The sequence below is a fragment of the Triticum urartu genome, chromosome 2, assembly GCF_003073215.2.
Source record: "Triticum urartu cultivar G1812 chromosome 2, Tu2.1, whole genome shotgun sequence".
Lineage (NCBI taxonomy): Eukaryota > Viridiplantae > Streptophyta > Magnoliopsida > Poales > Poaceae > Triticum > Triticum urartu.
Window position 1 is genome coordinate 178,080,543 of NC_053023.1, and position 22,669 is coordinate 178,103,211.

The following is a 22,669-nucleotide window of genomic DNA, read 5'->3' on the forward strand; positions in this document are numbered from 1 at the left end:
ATGATGCATTACCGAGTGGGCCCAGTGATACCTCTCCGTCATACGGAGTGACAAATCCCAGTCTTGATCCGTGTCAACCCAACAGACACTTTCGGAGATACCCGTAGTATACCTTTATAGTCACCCAAAGCACTCCTACGGTATCCGGGAGTTACACGATCTCATGGTCTAAGGAAAAGATACTTGACATTGGAAAACTCTAGCAAACGAACTATACGATCTTGTGCTATGTTTAGGATTGGGTCTTGTCCATCACATCATTCTCCTAATGATGTGATCTCGTTATCAATGACATCCAATGCCCATAGTCAGGAAACCATGACTATCTGTTGATCAACGAGCTAGTCAACTAGAGGCTTACTAGGGACATGTTGGTGTCTATTATTCACACATGTATTACGATTTCCGGATAACACAATTATAGCATGAATAAAGACAATTATCATGAAGCATGAATAAAGACAATTATCATGAACAAGGAAATATAATAATAATGCTTTTATTATTGCCTCTAGGGCATATTTCCAACAGTCTCCCACTTGCACTAGAGTCAATAATCTAGTTACATTGTGATGAATCGAACACCCATGGAATTCTGGTGTTGATCATGTTTTGCTCTAGGGAGAGGTTTAGTCAACGGATCTGCTATATTCAGGTCTGTATGTACTTTACAAATATCTATGTCTCCGTCTTGAACATTTTCACGAATGGAGTTGAAGCGATGCTTGATGTGCCTTGTCTTCTTGTGAAACCTGGGCTCCTTGGCAAGAGCAATAGCTCCAGTGTTGTCACAGAAGAGCTTGATCGGCCCCGACGCATTGGGTATGACTCCTAGGTCGGTGATGAACTCCTTCACCCAAATTGCTTCATGCGCTGCCTCCGAGGCTGCCATGTACTCCGCTTCACATGTAGATCCCGCCACGACGCTCTGCTTGCAACTGCACCAGCTTACTGCCCCACCATTCAAAATATACACGTATCCGGTTTGTGACTTAGAGTCATCCAGATCTGTGTCGAAGCTAGCATCGACGTAACCCTTTACGACGAGCTCTTCGTCACCTCCATAGACGAGAAACATTTCCTTAGTCCTTTTTAGGTACTTCAGGATATTCTTGACCGCTGTCCATTGTTCCTTGCCGGGATTACTTTGGTACCTTCCTACCAAACTTACGGCAAGGTTTACATCAGGTCTGGTACACAGCATGGCATACATAATAGACCCTATGGCTGAGGCATAGGGGATGACACTCATCTCTTCTATATCTTCTGCCGTGGTCGGACATTGAGCTGAGCTCAATTTCACACCTTGCAACACAGGCAAGAACCCCTTCTTAGACTGATCCATATTGAACTTCTTCAATATCTTATCAAGGTATGTGCTTTGTGAAAGACCTATGAGGCGTCTTGATCTATCTCTGTAGATCTTGATGCCTAATATATAAGCAGCTTCTGCAAGGTCCTTCATTGAAAAACTCTTATTCAAGTAGGCCTTAATGTTGTCCAAGAGTTCTATATCATTTCCCATCAAAAGTATGTCATCTACATATAATATGAGAAATGCTACAGAGCTGCCACTCACTTTCTTGTAAACGCAGGCTTCTCCATAAGTCTGTGTAAACCCAAAAGCTTTGATCATCTCATCAAAGCGAATGTTCCAACTCTGAGATTCTTGCACCAGCCCATAAATCGAGCGTTGGAGCTTGCACACCTTGTCAGCATTCTTAGGATCGACAAAACCTTCCGGCTGCATCATATACAATTCTTCCTTAAGGAAACCATTAAGGAATGTCGTTTTGACGTCCATTTGCCATATTTCATAATCATAGAATGCGGCAATCGCTAACATGATTCGGACTTACTTCAGCTTCGCTACCGGTGAGAAAGTCTCATCGTAGTCAACCCCTTGAACTTGTCGATAACCCTTAGCGACAAGCCGAGCTTTATAGATGGTCACATTACCATACGCGTCTGTCTTCTTCTTAAAGATCCATTTATTTTCTATGGCTCGCCGCTCAACGGGCAAGTCAGTCAAAGTCCATACTTCGTTTTCATACATGGATCCTATCTCGGATTTCATGGCTTCTAGCCATTTGTCGGAATCCGGGCCCGCCATCGCTTCTTCATAGTTCGAAGGTTCACCGTTGTGTAACAATATGATTTCCAAGACAGGGTTGCCGTACCACTCTGGTGCGGAACGTGTCCTTGTGGACCTTCGAATTTCAGTAGGAGCTTGATCAGAAGTATCTTGATCATCATCATTAACTTCCTCTCTAATTGGTGCAGGCACCTCAGGAACATTTTCTTGAGTTGCGCCATTTTCCGGTTCAAGAGGTAATACTTCATCAAGTTCTACTTTCCTCCCACTTACTTCTTTCGAGGGAAACTCCTTCTCTAGAAAGGATCCATTCTTGGCAACAAAGATCTTGCCTTCGGATCTGAGGTAGAAGGTATACCCAATAGTTTCTTTAAGGTATGCTATGAAGACGCATTTTTCCGACTTGGGTTCGAGCTTTTCAGGTTGAAGTTTCCTGACATAAGCATCGCATCCCCAAACTTTTAGAAACGACAGCTTAGGTTTCTTCCCAAACCATAATTCAAACGGTGTCGTCTCAACGGATTTCGACGGAGCCCTATTTAAAGTGAATGCGGCAGTCTCTAAAGCATAGCCCCAAAAAGATAGCGGTAAATCGGCAAGAGACATCATAGATCGCACCATATCTAATAGAGTGCGATTACGACGTTCGGACACACCATTACGCTGAGGTGTTCCAGGCGGCGTGAGTTGTGAAACTATTCCACATTTTCTTAAGTGTGAGCCAAACTCGTGACTCAAGTATTCTCCTCCATGATCTGATCGCAGGAACTTGATTTTCCTATCACGTTGATTCTCAACCTCACTCTGAAATTCCTTGAACTTTTCAAAGGTCTCAGACTTGTGTTTCATTAAGTAGACATACCCATATCTACTCAAGTCATCAGTGAGGGTGAGAACATAACGATAGCCACCGCGAGCCTCAACACTCATTGGACCGCACACATCAGTATGTATGATTTCCAATAAGTTGGTTGCTCGCTCCATTGTTCCTGAGAACAGAGTCTTGGTCATTTTACCCATGAGGCATGGTTCGCACGTGTCAAATGATTCGTAATCAAGAGACTCTAAAAGTCCATCAGCATGGAGCTTCTTCATGCGTTTGACACCTATGTGACCAAGGCGGCAGTGCCACAAGTATGTGGGACTATCATTATCAATCTTACATCTTTTGGTACTCACACTATGAACATGTGTAGCATTACGCTCGAGAATCATTAAGAATAAACCATTCACCATCGGAGCATGACCATAAAACATATCTCTCATATAAATAGAACAATCATTATTCTCGGATTTAAATGAGTAGCCATCTCGTATTAAATGAGATCCTGATACAATGTTCATGCTCAAACTTGGCACTAAATAACAATTATTGAGGTTTAAAACTAATCCCGTAGGTAAATGAAGAGGCAGCGTGCCGACGGCGATCCCATCGACCTTGGAACCATTCCCGACGTGCATCGTCACCTCGTCCTTCGCCAGTCTCCGCTTATTCCGCAGCTCCTGCTTTGAGTTACAAATGTGAGCAACTGCACCGGTATCAAATACCCAGGAGCTACTACGAGTACTGGTAAGGTACACATCAATTACATGTATATCACATATACCTTTTGTTTTGCCGGCCTTCTTGTCCGCTAAGTATTTGGGGCAGTTCCGTTTCCAGTGACCACTTTCCTTGTAATAAAAGCACTCAGTCTCGGGCTTGGGTCCATTCTTTGGCTTCTTCCCGGCAGCTTGCTTGCCGGGCGCGGCAACTCCCTTGCCGTCCTTCTTGAAGGTTTTCTTACCCTTGCCTTTCTTGAACTTAGTGGTTTTATTCACCATCAACACTTGATGTTCCTTTTTGACTTCTACCTCTGCTGATTTTAGCATTGTGAATACTTCAGGAATGGTCTTTTCCATCCCTTGCATATTGAAGTTCATCACAAAGCTCTTGTAGCTCGGTGGAAGCGACTGAAGGATTCTGTCAATGACCGCGTCATCCGGGAGATTAACTCCCAGCTGAGTCAAGCGGTTATGCAACCCAGACATAGTGAGTATGTGCTCACTGACAGAACTATTTTCCTCCATCTTACAGCTGAAGAATTTGTCGGAGACTTCATATCTCTCGACCCGGGCATGAGCTTGGAAAACCATTTTCAGCTCTTCGAACATCTCATATGCTCCGTGTCTCTCAAAACGCTTTTGGAGCCCCGTCTCTAAACTGTAAAGCATGCCGCACTGAACGAGGGAGTAGTCATCGGTACGTGCCTGCCAAGCGTTCATAACGTCTTGTTCTGCAGGGAGAATAGGTGCATCACCTAGCGGAGCTTGTAGGACATAATCTTTCTTGGCAGCTATGAGGATGATCCTCAGGTTCCGGACCCAGTCCGTGTAGTTGCTGCCATCGTCTTTCAGCTTGGTTTTCTCTAGGAACGCGTTGAAGTTCTGGACTACGTTGGCCATTTGATCTACAAGACATATTGTAAAAAATTTAGACTAAGTTCATGATAATTAAGTTCATCTAATCAGATTATTCAATGAACTCCCACTTAGATAGACATCCCTCTTCTAGTCATCTAAGTATAACATGATCCGAGTTAACTAGGCCGTGTCCGATCATCACGTGAGATGGACTAGTCAACGTCGGTGAACATCTTCATGTTGATCGTATCTTCTATACGACTCATGCTCGACCTTTCGGTCTTCTGTGTTCCGAGGCCATGTCTGTACACATGCTAGGCTCGTCAAGTCAACCTAAGTGTTTGCATGTGTAAATCTGTCTTACGCTCGTTGTATGTGAACGTTAGAATCTATCACACCCGATCATCACGTGGTGCTTCGAAACAAAGAACTGTCGCAACGGTGCACAGTTAGGGGGAACACTTTCTTGAAATTATTATGAGGGATCATCTTATTTACTACCGTCGTTCTAAGCAAACAAGATGCAAAAACATGATAAACATCACATGCAATCAAATAATAATAGTGACATGATATGGCCAATATCACATAGCTCCTTTGATCTCCATCTTGGGGCAACATGATCATCTTGTCACCGGCATGACACCATGATCTCCATCATCATGATCTCCATCATCGTGTCTCCATGAAGTTGCTCGCCAACTATTACTTCTACTAGTATGGCTAACGCGTTTAGCAATAAAGTAAAGTAATTTACATGGCGTTTCTCAATAACACGCAGGTCATACAAAAAATAAAGACAACTCCTATGGCTCCTGCCGGTTGTCATACTCATCGACATGCAAGTCGTGATTCCTATTACAATAGCATGAACATCTCATACATCACATATAGATCATTCATCATTCATCACAACTTTGGCCATATCATATCACAAAGCACTTGCTGCAAAAACAAGTTAGACGTCCTCTAATTGTTGTTGCAAGTTTTACGTGGCTGAAGTAGGGTTCTAGCAAGAACGTTTTCTTACCTACGTGAAAGCCACAACGTGATTTGTCAACTTCTATTTACCCTTCATAAGGACCCTTTTCATCGAATCCGCTCCAACTAAAGTAGTAGAGACCGACACCCGCCAGCCACCTTATGCAACTTGTGCATGTTAGTCGGTGGAACCAGTCTCACGTAAGCGTACGTGTAAGGTTGGTCCGGGCCGCTTCATCCCACAATACCGTTGAAGCAAGATAAGACAAGTAGCGGCAAGAAAGTTGACAACATCAACGCCCACAACAAATTGTGTTCTACTCGTGCAAGAGAACTACGCATAGACCTAGCTCATGATGCCACTGTTGGGGAACGTTGCAGAAAACAAAAATTTTCCTACGGTTTCACCAAGATCCATCTAGGAGTTCATCTAGCAATGAGTGATCGGATTGCATCTACATACCTTTGTAGATCGCGAGCGGAAGCGTTCAAGGAACGGGGATGAGGTAGTCGTACACGACGTGATCCAAATCACCGGAGATCCTAGCACCGAACGGACGGCACCTCCGCGTTCAACACACGTACGGTTAGCGCAACGTCTCCTTCTTCTTGATCTAGCAAGGGGGAAGGAGAGGTTGAGGAAGATGGCTCCAGCAGCAGCACGACGGCGTGGTGGTGGTGGAGCTGCAGTACTCCGGCAGGGCTTCGCCAAGCACTATGGAGGAGGAGGAGGTGTTGGAGAGGGAGAGGGAGGCACCAAAGATCAAGGTAAGAAGTCCTCCATCTCCCCACTATATATAGGAGGGCCAAGGGGGGGGCACAGGCCCTAGGAGATCTAATCTCCTAGGGGGGTGCGGCCAAGGGGAGGAATCCCTCCTCCCCAAGGCACCTAGGGGTGCCTTCCCCCTTTGGGACTCTTCCCTTTTGAAACCCTAGGCGCATGGGCCTCTTGGGGCTGGTGCCCTTGGCCCATGTAGGCCAAGGCGCACCCCCTACAGCCCATGTGGGCCCCCGGGACAGGTGGCCCCACCCGGTGGACCCCGGCACCCTTCCGGTGGTCCCGGTACAATACAGGTGACCCAGAAACTTGTCCCGATGCCCGAAATAGGCACTTCCTATATATAATTCTTTACCTCCGGACCATTTCGGAACTCCTCGTGACGTCCGGGATCTCATCCGGGACTCCGAACAACATTTCGGGTTACTGCATATACATATCCCTACAACCCTAGCGTCACCGAACCTTAAGTGTGTAGACCCTACGGGTTCGGGAGACATGGACATGACCGAGATCGCTCTCCGGTCAATAACCAACAGCGGGATCTGGATACCCATGTTGGCTCCCACATGCTCCTCGATGATCTCGTCGGATGAACCACGATGTCGAGGATTCAAGCAACCCCGTATACATTTCCCTTTGTCAATTGGTATGTTACTTGCCCGAGATTCGATCGTCGGTATCCCAATACCTCGTTCAATCTCGTTACCGGCAAGTCACTTTACTCGTACCGTAATGCATGATCCCGTGACCAGACACTTGGTCACTTTGATCTCATTATGATGATGCATTATCGAGTGGGCCCTGTGATACCTCTCCGTCATACGGAGTGACAAATCCCAGTCTTGATCCGTGTCAACCCAACAGACACTTTCGGAGATACCCGTAGTATACCTTTATAGTCACCCAGTTACGTTGTGACGTTTGGTACACCCAAAGCACTCCTATGGTATCCGGGAGTTACACGATCTATGGTCTAAGGAAAAGATACTTGACATTGGAAAACTCTAGCAAACGAACTATACGATCTTGTGCTATGTTTAGGATTGGGTCTTGTCCATCACATCATTCTCCTAATGATGTGATCTCGTTATCAATGACATCCAATGCCCATAGTCAGGAAACCATGACTATCTGTTGATCAACGAGCTAGTCAACTAGAGGCTTACTAGGGACATGTTGGTGTCTATTATTCACACATGTATTACGATTTCCGGATAACACAATTATAGCATGAATAAAGACAATTATCATGAATAAGGAAATATAATAATAATGCTTTTATTATTGCCTCTAGGGCATATTTCCAACAATTACGGGCAAAAAATGATTCCTCCCCATGACAGCTGGGACCCATCAGCTATATCTTTGCATGCAAAGAAGTACCTCCTTATCCTCCTTGACAGCTGGGACCCACCCAGTCGAACCATACGTAGGGTTGTTTCTCTAGTCGCGAACGTGTACGTACATTTTTTTGCGGGTGGTACGTGTATGTACATACTGGTCGATCAGTCTCTCTGCAAGGATGAACCGTGCTCGAGCAAGTAGCGGCACGTGTGACGTAGCAGTTGAGGCAGTCTTGTATAGACCGTGTACACGTACGTACGACCACGCAGCGAGAAAGTAAATATGCCTACGTACATACATATGAGCGGGGTCTCGAACGCGTACAGCGACGGTGTCCTGTTCATCGGGAGCCAACCGACTTGGACGGAACTGCCCAAACCGGGTCTTGTTAATCGGCTCGGGGTCTCGCGTCCCGCAAAACAGAGGAAACGGAGTTCTCTTCGACCATCTGCGATTGAAACGGAGTCCTGTTCATCCGGAGGGGTCTTGCAAACCACAAACCAAAGAAACAGACTTCTCTCCAGCCACGTACAGTCGAAACGGGGTTTTGTTCATCGGGAGGGGTCTGGCATACTGCAAAATGGAGGAAACAGACTTCTCTCAACCGCCTACGGTCAAAACGGGGTCCTGTTCATCGGAGGGGTGTGTGGCGTACCGCAAAACGGGACTCCGGGCTACTATTCATCAAGCCTCCACAGGGTCCTGTTCATCCACCCCAACCGGCTGGGTGTGTGGCGTCCTCCTCGGGGTCCTGTTCATCCAGCGGCCTCCTCGGGGTCCTATTCATCCAGCGGCAACGACAAACTACCACGGGGTCCTGTTCATCCAGCGGCAACCGTGTATTACCACAGGGTCCTGTTCATCCAGCGGCAACCGAGTACACACGGCCGGGGTCATGTTCATCCAACCCCCATCAGGAACTGTTCATCCACAGCCAACCCAACCGTCTTGACTCACCATGTCTCGACTCGTTCTACGTATCGCGCGCGCGGCAGCAACGGGCACTGTTCATCCAGAGGCAATCCAACCGGCTAGCTACGTTCGCGTTGGGATTTAGATCGGCTTCGGTAAGCAGCAGTGATCGATCAAGTTCAGTTAGTAGCGAAGGAGTCGGTCGGGTTCAGTTAGCAGAAAAGGGATCGATTGATCGGCTTCAGTACATAGCAGCACGCGATCGCTCGGGTTCAGTAAAGTGAACGCCTCTCGCTCGGGTTCAGTTATAACGACACAGCTCGCACCACATGCACGTACGAGAGAAAAGTTCAAACCACAATGCATTGCTCGTCCCCGACCAACCCACCGTAACCGAGAACTCCGCGAAAATTTCCTCGCCCTCACTTTCTACCATGATTTTTATGTCATGGATGGCCAAAAGAATGCCATGCAGGTGCGTCCCCAGCCCGCCCAGGACGAAAAGCCCATTTTCTGTCATGATTTCTTGTCATAGAAGTAGGAGCCCACCACATCTATGATGATACATGCTTTTGTCACAATTATCATCATAGAAGTGCCATAAGCATGACAGAAAAAATTCATTTGGCCCAAAATGTCACGTATGTGTCTTTTTTTTGTAGTGAGCAGTAGCAGCGCGAGGCAGCGGAACGAAGATCCCCCCGGACACCACAACCTTCACTCTCTGCGACCAAGAACCCGAAATGATGCACCGCATACTTGCAGGCTGCCCCTTCTCTAGCCAGGTTTGGCATAAGATCCTAAGTTGGGTGAGAGCTACGGTCTACCAGATGCTGGCATGGCATTCTAGTCCTGGTGGGTTGCATCATGTGACCACACCCCCGCTTCCTCTCACAAGGGCTTGTCCTCCCTCGTCATCATTACTGCATGGTGGCTATGGAAGCACCGCAACGGATGCATCTTCGATGAGGACGGACCATTGATCTCTGGCATCTGCTCTACCATGAAGGGCGAGGCACGCCTATGGGCTAAGTGTGGCACCAATGGGCTTAAGAACATCTTGCATGAGACATAGACTATGCTTGTTTTGGGGGATTGAGCAACCCCGTTGTACTCTATTTTTCTCCTCCGATCACTACCATGCCTCTATACATACATGGCTATCTGAACGGTTGTAATCCCATGTTGTAAACTATCCTTTCTATCAATGAAAAGATATGCATCTGTAACATCCCAAAATTCTAAATTTTGGAATGTTATAATAAATAGATAGATTTGATTGATTGTTTGATTGATTGTCTGAAAGTGAGTGAATTCGAAACTTTTGAAAGTTAAATGAGAGGGAATAAAAGGACTTTCCCAAACTTTCATATTTGCTTTCTGATCTCCATGAATTCAAATTCTTTTCAACACAAAACCCTAGAGAGAAGATGACATGACTTCTTCCATTTAAAATGAAAAGGGTGTTTGAAAAATATTTGAATTCCATTGGGAAATATTTTCCAATTCTGAAACTTTATGCAACTCAATGATTTTCATGAGAGAAGATAAAATGACTTCTTCAAATTATGAAATATGAGTTGGGAGTTTCAAAGGATCAATTTCAGGTCCTTTTGGAATTAATTTTCAATTTGGATTTATTTGAGTTTTATTCAAATTATTTTTCTCCAAAAATAAAATATATGTAAATTAGGGTAACATGATTCCCTACATTAGAAAATTGGAGAAAAATTTATTTGAAATCATTTTGGTATTTTTAAAATGATTTTTGATGATTTTTGTTGGATTTTAATAGACCAGTAGCACTCTTTGATTTATCTGAATTGGTGTGGATTTTATTTGAAGTTATAAAAATGTTCACCGGTAGAAAATCTTTTTCTGAAAATTTTGATATATTATATGCCTATATAATATTTTAATTATTTTGCTTTTATTATTTTATTTGTCTGGAAAATAATGTTTTAAAAAAAACTTCTCCCCAACTGGGCCGGCCCAGCTAGCCAGGCCGCGGCCCAGCCCACCTCCTCATCGTCCCCGAGCTCGGGAGGGACTCCCGAGCCAGCACGCCGCCGCGCTGTGGCCTCCACGGAAGCCGCCGCCGCCTTACCCCTCCTGCACGCCACCTCCTCTCCTCCCCTTATATAGCGCGGCCCCGAGCCCCGCCTCTCCTTCCTCGCCTCGCCGCGCTGCATCCCGCTGCCACCGCCGCGCGCATCTCGTTGCCGCCGCCGCGCCGCATCACCGCCGCAGCCGCTCGCCTGTGCCACCGCACCGCTCCCCGCGCTGCCCTCGCCCCTCGCCGCCCTCGCCCCTCGTCGCGAAGTCGCGCCGCCTCTTGCTCGCCTCGCCTCTGCCGCGCTTCGCCGGAGCCCGCCGCCGACCGTCGCCGCTGCGCCGAGCCGCCGTCATCTGCCGGCGTTGACTGGAAAGGTAAAACCGCCCCGGTCCGGTTTTATTTAGGCTATGGTTTATTTCCGGTTCTTAAAAAAACCGATCAGTTGGTTAACTAGCGGGCGTTCTCTGTTTAGATCTTCTTAGCGAACGGTTTTCGTTCGTTAGGGTTCAGTAGTGAACGTTCACTATTTAGTATTTTCTTTTTTTTTGTTTTAATTTCGGTCAGGGACCTATTCGTGATAACTTTCTTCACAGATTAGTCCTTGTACTTCAATCTATCACTACTTTTTACTCGTTAGTCCAAATTCAACGAAACCAACGCTCACGTCTTCGTTATGATCTCCTCTATTGATAAACAACTCAAACATGTTTTTGAAAATTTTAAAATTTGAATTAGATCAGATTTGAATTCAAACTTCTTTTGATCATATCTTTTTATCCGTAACTCCGTTTGAGTTGATTCTTTTTGCAAATCGAAGCTCTTGACCTAAACATTCTAATAAGGCCAAATTCACATAATTTTGGTACTGTTAGAAATTGTTTTATGTTGCAAGAGTTATTTGCTTGGTTTTGATGTTTCCGAATCGTCTTCTTCGTTCTTTCTGATCTTTTGAGTGATTGCTTATGTGTGGTTACTATTGCTTGCTTACGATAGATTGACCGGAGTGTGACGAGTAGAACTATCAAGAGTTATGAGTGTGAATCATCTTCATCAACATTGCAGGCAAGTTCACACTTTGATCATACCTTTTCTACAACCCAGTTTTATTGCATTAGATCAATCCTCACACATTGCATGATTAGGATCTAATTAAATTGTGGGATGGGAAGTAGATGAGGTAGTACCTATTACCTGTTTATTATCAAACCTTTGGGAGTTACTTCTACGTTTGCTTATTATGCCATGCTATGCTAGTAGACGTGGATTGGGTGAGTGATATCCATGACAGATGTGAGATTGATAATTAAGGGTTTATCTAAGTGGCAACCTAACACACATCTGGATGGATTGAGGCACCTGGGGTTTCCAGGATTTGCCTGTTTTTATTTGGACCGCCACCCAGGCCCAAAGGGATCATGAGATTATTCATACTAGAAACTTCTGTGTGCAGCCACAAGCCATTATGGGCTCTGGCATAGTTGACTAAGTTGTGCGAACTCTTACAGTGGTAGACTAGCAGATGTAGGGGAAAGTAGGTGTACTGGTCTATCCGTCGTAAGGTGCTAGCGCTTCTGAAAGACTGTGTCTCGGTCATCCGTTTCTCAAACACCATGTAGTGCGAGAAATCCAACGGAGGCGATCGAGTCTTGTGGGGAAAAGTGCGCAAACCTCTGCAGAGTGTATAAACTAATCATGATTAGCCGTGTCCCCGGTTATGGACATCTTGAGTATCTAGTACTTGGATTATCATGTGAATCTCATCATGTTACTCTAATTATATTGTTGGGTTTAATGATGTTACTTAATTGGGATTGAGAATGCTGTCAACCATTCTCAATGTTCAACAACCACCATGATAGTTAATTAAAATGTATTCCTTTGCAGTAGGGAAAAATTGGCTTTACGCAAAAACCTTATAACCATAGAGCTTTTCCACCAGCCAAATATGCATGTAGTGATAGTCTTTATTCATCATTCTCTATGGTGTGAATTTGCCAGTACATTCAATGTACTGACCCGTTTCCGAGCTGCAACGTCTCATGTTGCAGGTTTATCTTACGACGAGTAAGTGACAGTTAGAGTTACGGTTTCTACACTCAACTTTGCCGTTGGTGTTGATGGGAATCCACAACCTTGTTGCTTCTGGCTATATGGATTGAGGTAATAGTATTTACGTTACTTTATACATGTGATTTACCTCTGTTATAAATCCTTCGAGTACTGTGTGTGTCAGCATACCGATCCAGGGATGACACTTAAGCACAGAGACTTGATCCATTCGGGTCAGGTCGCTACAAGATGGTATCAGAGCACATGTTGACTGTAGGACGTGACCCTAGAAGCTGGCAAGCCCATAGCAAAGACTTTTCTCTACAACTTTCCCTTTCAAAAAGATCTTTTACCTCTCTTCTCTTCTAAGATTATTCAAAAATTCCTTTTTTTAGTGAGACCATACCCCTTTTCCCTTTTGACCATGAAGATTCGACTGATGAGACCACTCCAAGAAGTACAGGATATCAGACTAGTAAGACCATTCGGAATGAAGAGGATTTTACCATACATTATGATAATGGAAACTACAGCTGTTGAAGACTCTGAAGACTAGGAGAATTGGAGGCTCTGTAGAATTTCCAGATTTGTATGACCTAGGAAGGCTACCCTGATGGGACTTAACAGATTATGGAAGTTGTCAATACCCGAGATCAAGGTGTGTTGGAGAAAGACCGGAGCATGTATAGTTAAGAACTCAAGGATTTGTCAAGGAAAACCCTAAGGCAGGAGATATCAACTATGGAGAGATAGCTCATGGAAATGACAAGAAAACAACCACGGCTATCCATGAGGTTATCGCCCGCATATGCTATTGTCACCGTGCTGAGTTAAGCATGCATATGCATGGAAGGATTAAATGGTAGAAGGCTGATGGAGCACCTATCAGCAAGATGAAGTTTTAGCCCTAGCCGGTGTATCACCAGGATCTGGAGTATTACATCAAGAAGTTAAGATGGAGCCACAAGAAGCCGTATTTGAAAGGAAGCATTTCGTGAAGAACTCAGGACCCAAAAGTTGAAAGTAGCCAAGCTAGAGTAGAAAAACCTCGAGATACCGAAGATTCGTCAGGAACGGAAGGACAGTAGTACCATGGTTCATGCCAATGTTGAAGCCCAGAAGTTTGGAATGCCACTCCAGAAATATTAAAGGACGTCACGAGAAACTTTTTGTCAACAGAGAGGATCTAGTAGAAGAAATTGAGAAGGACAAACACGATCGGAAGAAGCCATTGGAGGCATGAACAAGACTTGAAGAGTTTGGCGACGTTGACCTTAGAAGACCAAAACCCTGTTATACACCTACGTTAGATGCGACGATTGTGAGCTGTCATTTGTTTGTTGTTTTTCCGACAGCCACAATAAAATCTGTCTTTTCAAAACTTTTGTTTGTATTGTGTGCATCCCTCTTGATCTCTCTTATCTCACCCCAAAACCCATGGACCCAATAGAGGATGAATGGATATGAGCTTGTATTTTTGGGACCAATGAGTCAATTGGAGACAGACCGATGGATTCAGAACATGGAGGATCATATGGAGAACAACCCTATAGTCGGAAAGGATATGGCCCAGCATGCTCTTCAATGCTTTGAAAGAGGTGCTGCTACTTGGTGGAGGATGTACCAAACCATCAATGGATGGCAAGGAGTAACCACTTGGAAAGAATTTAAGTTGACTTTGCTAAAGTCTCAGTTTGTGTCCCAGAAATTGAAGCCTTATGAAAAGGATATGAAAAAAAACTTGTGCATGCAAGCTTTGTGGAGAAATAGGACACAACCATAAAGAACACAAGGATGAATGCCCTAATTGTGAAGGAAGTCACCCAGCTGAAGAATGCCCAACTAGGCAGATCACTTGTTTCTTGTGTGAAGGGACTACCCACTACCCTGCTCAGTGTCACATTTACCCCATGGTACAAAGAACCATCCAGCAGAAGAAAGAAGCAACGAGAGGAGCCCTTATGGAAAGTTTAGAAGAACCTGTGATGAAGGAAGATGTGGAGGACACACCCAAAGAAGAGCCAATTAAACCCTGCACCAAGTCATGCTATTCATGTGGAGAAGAAGGACACATCTCCCAGAATTGTATGAATGGGAATCTAGTAGAATTCCCGACAGAGGAAGTAGAATATGACCCACAGGAATAGAAGCCCTGATTGGAATGGAAAGGTCCAGGAAGAGAAGCAGATTGGATTCCAGGAGGGACCTGAGTCATATTACTTGTTATAAGTGCAAGGAGTCAGGGCACTACCTCAGCAATTGCCCAAAAAGGAAGCCAAGGACCCAAGTAGGCTACGTAATTACAAGGAAACCTCGAAACTTGTCAGAAGTAATGTGTTTTAGTTGTAAAGGAGCAGGGCACTTTGCTAGAGAATGCCCCAAGGAGAAGGAAACTCTTGCTAGATAGTTGAGTTTGCAACAAAAGAAATGGAGTAGTAGAAGTGAGAACATTTTCTTTTATATTGAGGTGTTGAGTTGAGGCATGTAATGGAAAAACAGGAGATTGTAATAATTGAGAATCAATAAAGATAGCAGTGTTGGTACTGATTTGGATTTTATGAGTTACTCTACGAAGAAGGATTTTGACCATTTTGAGGATATGAGAAATATGGTCTATGGAAGATTTGTGCATTTTAAGGGTGGTAGTACCCTGTAATGGACTTCGGACAAAATGAATACGAGTTTTGTCCCGATATGTGTGATGCCCCAAGAGTATGTGGGATGAAGTTGGAGACCGACAGTTGTTTGGACCAAAGGTGATCAAAGGAGTCAGAAGAGAATGTTAAGTTGATTCGAGATAGACTGAAGGTAGCTCAGTCCAGGCAGAAGAGTTATGTAGACTTAAAAACGCAAGGAGGTAGTCTATGAAATTGGAGATAGAGCATGTCTTCGTGTGACCCCTCTGCGAGGAGTTAAACAATTTGGAGTTAAGGGACAGTTAGCCCCGAGATTTGTAGGACCGTACCAAGTTTTGGAGCGTATGGGAGAAGTGGCCAACAAGTTGGAGTCACCCGAAGGACTGTCAGGAGTTCAGGATGTGTTTCACGATTCCCAGTTGAAGAAGTGCCATGCAGAGATGGACATTATTCCCCTGTAAGGACGCTTGACGGCGGAAAGGATAATGATGTTCCACGAAGTGGAATATGGACTTCATAAGTATAAGTTTTATCTCGGTATGTGGGATATCCCACGAGGATGAAGAGATGAAGTACTATTGGATATAAAGGAGGTAGAATGTTGATTATGGAGCAACTGTAACTCCATGCTGAGTCTGAGTAATCACGTTTTTAGTTTGGTGCCAATAGAAGGAAGGAAGACAGTACAATTGGAACGATTTAAGTATGCTAGGAAGCTGGAAGCTGGATGTTGGAATAATGACTAGTTGCCCCGAGGATGAGTTCAAGGATTTCAAGTGATGAGCTGTGCCATAACCCACAGGCCCAGGACCTGCCAAGAAGCAAGCACATTCTTGCTGAAGGAAAGAAAACCCTGAAAGAAGTTACGATTTTATCGACAAATGATTTTATAGGAGTTTACGCAAACCTGAGAGTGGTGAAGGAACAATAGATGATTGTTTGGCTTGCAGAATCCATGGATTTATCCGAACCCAGTTCGTCGACAAGAGAAATTCTGCAATGCTTGCGAGGATGACCGAGTGTTAGAATGCGAGATTCGCTAAACTGTATACATGGTAATGATTTGGGTGCGGGATGGATTGATCACCATACCGACTTACTCTTATTATTCGCCTTGCTATATGGGATGGTAAATCTGAGTGACTTGCCTATAGTAGAGAGACGACGATATTAAACCTTGTTAAACCTTAGAATGGTATAGCAATTTTTTCCCTTGTACAAGGCAGCTTTTGCCAACCGTAGGTTATACGGTGAGGATCAACCCAGACCCATTTCCTGCAGGAGAAACCATAAATTGTTGACCACCATGAGATATCGATAGTTGTTTAGTTTTGGCGCCCGACCCATCAGCTAAGAAGACACAATCTCAGAATAACCTTACCAAGAGGAAAGGACAGAAGAATTGAGGAAAAGGTTATGCCACTACCGGAAGACCCAGAGAAGGAATTTTCCGAGGGTTTGAGAAGACCGACACTGTTAACAATATGGATGAAGTATATGAGTTTTCGATGCAGCTGTAACCATGCTTCTAAGGGTGGTAGCACCCTAGACCCCTGTGATGATTGATGGATTTTGAGGAGTCCCCCAAACCCTAACTTTTTCTTGCTAGCCTCTCCGAATCTCGAGGACGAGATTCATTTTAAGGGTGGTAGGTTTGTAACATCCCAAAATTCTAAATTTTGGAATGTTATAATAAATAGATAGATTTGATTGATTGTTTGATTGATTGTCTGAAAGTGAGTGAATTCGGAACTTTTGAAAGTTAAATGAGAGGGAATAAAAGGACTTTCCCAAACTTTCATATTTTCTTTCTGATCTCCATGAATTCAAATTCTTTTCAACACAAAACCCTAGAGAGAAGATGACATGACTTCTTCCATTTAAAATGAAAAGGGTGTTTGAAAAATATTTGAATTCCATTGGGAAATATTTTCCAATTCTGAAACTTTATGCAACTCAATGATTTTCATGAGAGAAGATAAAATGACTTCTTCAAATTATGAAATATGAGTTGGGAGTTTCAAAGGATCAATTTCAGGTCCTTTTGGAATTAATTTTCAATTTGGATTTATTTGAGTTTTATTCAAATTATTTTTCTCCAAAAATAAAATATATGGAAATTAGGGTAACATGATTCCCTACATTAGAAAATTGGAGAAAAATTTATTTAAAATCATTTTGGTATTTTTAAAATGATTTTTGTTGGATTTTAATAGACCAGTAGCACTCTTTGATTTATCCGAATTGGTGTGGATTTTATTTGAAGTAATAAAAATGTTCACCGTGTAGAAAATATTTTTCTGAAAATTTTGATATATTATATGCCTATATAATATTTTAATTATTTTGCTTTTATTATTTTATTTGTCTGGAAAATAATGTTTAAAAAAAACTTCTCCCCGACTGGGCCGGCCCAGCTAGCCAGCCAGGCCCAGCCCAGCCGCCTTCGTCCCCGACTCCAGCGCCCGCACGACAGCGCCGCCGCCGTGGTCGCCAGGGACACCGCCACCGCCTCCCTTGCCCCTCCTCCACGCCACCTCCTCCCCTTCCTATATATCTGGAGCCTCAGGCCCCGTTTCCCCTCTCTGCCGCGCCGCTCCTCCCGCATCTCGCCGCTGCCTGCGCCGCCTCTCGCCGCCGACGCCGCCGCCGCTCGCAGCCGCCTCGCCGCCGCCCGCTGCTGCTGCCCGCGCCGCACTCCGCCCCGCGCCGCATCGCTCGCGCCGCCTCGCCTCGCCTGCATCTCGCCGCCGCCGCCGCAGCGCCTCGCCACGCCGCCGCACCCCTTGCCGCGCTGCTCGCCCACGCCGCCCACGCCGCATCGCCGCCGCACTTCCTGCGCCGAGCCGCCTCCCGCCACTCGCCGCCTCGACGCCGAGCCGCCGTCGTCTGCCGGCGTTGACCGGAAAGGTAAAACCGCCCCCGGTCCGGTTTTATTTAGGCTACGGTTTATTTCCGGTTCTTAAAAAAACCGATCAGTTGGTTAACCAGCGGGCGTTCTCTATTTAGATCTTTTTAGCGAACGGTTTTCGTTCGTTAGGGTTCAGTAGTGAACGTTCACTGTTTATTATTTTCTTTTTTTTCTGTTTTAATTTCGGCCAGGGACCTATTCGTGATAACTTTCTTCACAGATTAGTCCTTGTACTTCAATCTATCACTACTTTTTACTCGTTAGTCCAAATTCAACGAAACCAACGCTCACTTCTTCATTACGATCTCCTCTATCTGGATAATCAACTTAAACATGTTTTTGAAATTTTAAAATTTGAATTAGATCAGATTTGAATTCAAACTTCTTTTGATCATATCTTTTTATCCGTAACTCCGTTTGAGTTGATTCTTTTTGCAAATCGAAGCTCTTGACCTAAACATTCTAATAAGGCCAAATTCACATAATTTTGGTACTGTTAGAAATTGTTTTATGTTGCAAGAGTTATTTGCTTGGTTTTGATGTTTCCGAATCGTCTTCTTCGTTCTTTCTGATCTTTTGAGTGGTTGCTTATGTGTGGTTACTATTGCTTGCTTACGATAGATTGACTGGAGTGTGACGAGTAGAACTATCAAGAGTTATGAGTGTGAATCATATTCATCAACATTGCAGGCAAGTTCACACTTTGATCATACCTTTTCCACAACCCAGTTTTATTGCATTAGATCAATCCTCACACATTGCATGATTAGGATCTAATTAAACTGTGGGATGGGAAGTAGATGAGGTAGTACCTATTACCTGTTTATTATCAAACCTTTGGGAGTTACTTCTATGTTTTCTTATTATGCCATGCTATGCTAGTAGACGTGGATTGGGTGAGTGATATCCATGACAGATGTGAGAGTTATAATTAAGGGTTTATCTAAGGTGGCAACCTAACACACATCTGGGTGGATTGAGGCACCTGGGGTTTCCAGGACTTGCCTGTTTTCTTTTGGACCGCCACCCAGGCTCAAAGGGATCATGAGATTATTCATACTAGAAACTTCCGTGTGCAGCCACAAGCCATTATGGGCTCTGGCATAGTTGATTAAGTCGTGCGAACTCTTACGGGTAGACTAGCAGATGTAGGGGAAAGTAGGTGTACCGGTCTACCCACATGTAAGGTGCTAGCGCTTCTGAAAGACTATGTCTCGGTCATCCGTTTCTCAAACACCATGTAGTGCGAGAATCCAATGGAGGCGATCGAGTCTTGTGGGGAAAAGTGCGCAAACCTCTGCAGAGTGTATAAACTAATCATGATTAGCCGTGTCCCCGGTTATGGACATCTTGAGTATCTAGTTCTTGGATTATCCTGTGAATCTCACATGTTACTTTAATTATTTTGTTGGGTTTAATGATGTTACTTTAATTGGGATTGAGAATGCTGTCAACCATTCTCAATGTTCAACAACCACCATGATAGTTAAATAAAATTTATTCCTTTGCAAGTAGGGAAAAATTGGCTTTACGCAAAAACCTTATAACCATAGAGCTTTTCCACCAGCCAAATATGCATGTAGTGATAGTCTTTATTCATCATTCTCTATGGTGTGACTTTGCCAGTACATTCAATGTACTGACCCGTTTCGGGCTGCAACGTCTCATGTTGCAGGATTATCTTACGACGAGTAAGTGATACGTTAGGGTTACGATTTCTACACTCAACTTTGCCGTTGGTGTTGATGGGAATCCACAACCTTGTTGCTTCCGCTATATGGATTGAGGTAATAGTATTTACGTTACTTTATACATGTGATTTACCTCTGTTATAAATCCTTCGAGTACTGTGTGTGTCAGCATACCGATCTAGGGATGACACTTAAGCACAGAGACTTGATCCATTCCGGGTCAGGTCGCTACACATCCTTTGTGTATTCACGAAATAAAAGTAACCCCTTATCCTAGTGTATTGCACCCTTGTCTCTTTGCACAATCTCAACAGCTTTGTTCTTAGCCCTGTAGGCCATATGAGTGGAGATCTCAACTCCATACTTGCTCTTCATATTTTGCATAATTGTAGTTATTGATGTGTTAAGGTATGTTCTAATTGTCTCCAAAACCTCATGTGTAAACCAGTTTGTAGTCACCTTGGTGCTCTTTTCTACAGTTGGACATGTGCGCACCAAATTTGTTTTCCTAATGCAGAAAGTCCTCTCATTTGCCACCATAGAAGCTGCAATGAAGAAAGGGCAGTCCTCGTGTGTACACACAACTATAATTTTGTCATTGCAATCCCTATGAAACTCATAGTTTATGTTCTGTGATATGTGAAATGTGAGGAGTGCCCTTCTAAATTGGTACACAACATCAAAACACGGTTTCTTAGCAAACGGTAGCTCCAGGCTCTCTTTATCCTTAGCATACCATATCCTTGGTTTGTTTTTTGGCCCTACTCTCCTTGCCAAGCACAAATGCTAGGGGTACATCCCCATCATATTCCTCCTCCTTCAAATCACTGAGATTTGGATCCTCATCAGATGATGGTACCCACGCATCCTCAAACTCTTGCTCTATACTAGCATGTGATCTTGTGGTTGGCCCTTTTCTTACTCTCAACTTCTTCCTCTATTGCCCCTGTGGTACCACCTCCTCTTCCAACTCCCCATCCTCTCTATGCTCCTCTTGCTCTCCTTGCTCCTCCTCCACTTACTCTTCTTCTAGCTCATAAATTTCTTCCACATCAGTGCCACCTTCAAGTACAAAAGTGGGTCCTCTCTCTGCCTCTCTGCCTCCTCATCTCATCCATCCTAGCTCTAATATCCTCATCTTCCTCCAAGTCAGAGTCATCTTCAGTTAGTAGTACAGGAAGTTTTCTTTTAAGTGCTTGCACCCTTTCAACACTATTATGATGCTCTCTTAAACCTCTAAATTTTAGTTCTCCTCCCAAGCTTCGTAGTTCTTTCCAACCCCTATTGCTCCAAATCAACATCTCCTGCATTGCCTTGATCCATATCAAAATCTCATGGATTTTGCCTAAGCAAATCTGTGCTTTGTTGTGTGGAGTAAAAGTGGATTGGATGTGGCTCCTGCTCCTCAACTTGTGTAGCTCTCTTTGTTATTTTGGATGGCGACCTGTACACCACACCAACATCACTGACCTCATATATAGTGGTCTCTCCAACATTTTCTATAGGAACCTGCTAATCACAAACATAACCTATGTTTAAATCTGTAGGTCTAGGCTCACTACCCCCTAACTATAGTCAAGTTTACCATGTTCTAGTCTCTGTTGGCAATGTGGTCCAGCATCTCATCAACCTTTCATCATCACATATCTCTTCCAAACCCACTATTCCCAACCCAGCACCCCTCGCATAATACACATAGTCCTTAGATCCATATCATGTTGATTCTATGAGTGTTAAAAGATTGAGAATGTGATGTCTGAAACACACATAGTTCTTCCCAAATTATCCCTGTCATGAGAGTGGAGTCTAACTTCCCAAAGATCATCGGACAAACTATAAAACAAAGACACTATACATTAATTAAATGGTCCATAACAACTACTTAAATGTCTAATAATTAATTACAGCGTGTAACTACTACAAACAAAAAGAGTGAACAACTTAAATGTACTATCTAATTGACAGTGTACACTATGTAATTATACTGTCTAAATTGGACTATCTAATTTGATGGGTACACTATCTAATTATATTAGATTGTCTATAAACAGGGTACAAAGTGTATGTCAAATTATACCGTCCACTAAAATTCTTCATATTAACAGTAAACACAGTGGAGGTTAAACTGGACTAGATAAGTTTGCAAACCGAAAAACCTAACAACCAAATAGGATCTCATAGTACTGAGTTGGTAGCAAAATCCCCAATTTGCACTAAACCCTAACCTTAGAGTTCCTTTGGATCGGAAATGGAGTACTTGGCCGAGCAGAATCCCAAATTTAGTTTAGAACCCTAACCCTAGAATCGATAGAAGGGGGGCGGCTTACTCCACACCGCCGAATGCAGATGCCCACTAGTGGCTCCCTGTCGGAGTCGCCTACACATCACAGGCGGCATGGTACTCTAGTGACGACGCTCTCATCTGCGGGGCCTGGCTAGGGTTAGAGCTGCCGCAGACCTCCTCTAGTGGCTTTGGATCTCCACGCCAAGCAACCTTCCTGTGGCATCACCGCTGGAGCCATCTACTCCGTCGCCGGTGTCAGGGCTCGCCGTAGCCATGGACGATACAGAGAGAGAAAAGAGAGCAGGGAAAGGGGCAATGAAAAGATGGAGGGAAAAAAGAAACATGAGCCGGTTATGACCTAGCTACACCATTTTACGTGTCAGATCGCGTCTGTTACCACTACTTGGGAAAACCTTATACACAAAATATTAGCAGCAGCGCGGCACAAAAAGAAGCGCCACTGCTAATTAGCAGTAGCGCGGTCAAGGAAAACGTGCTACTGATGCGAATTTAGCAGTAGCGCTTG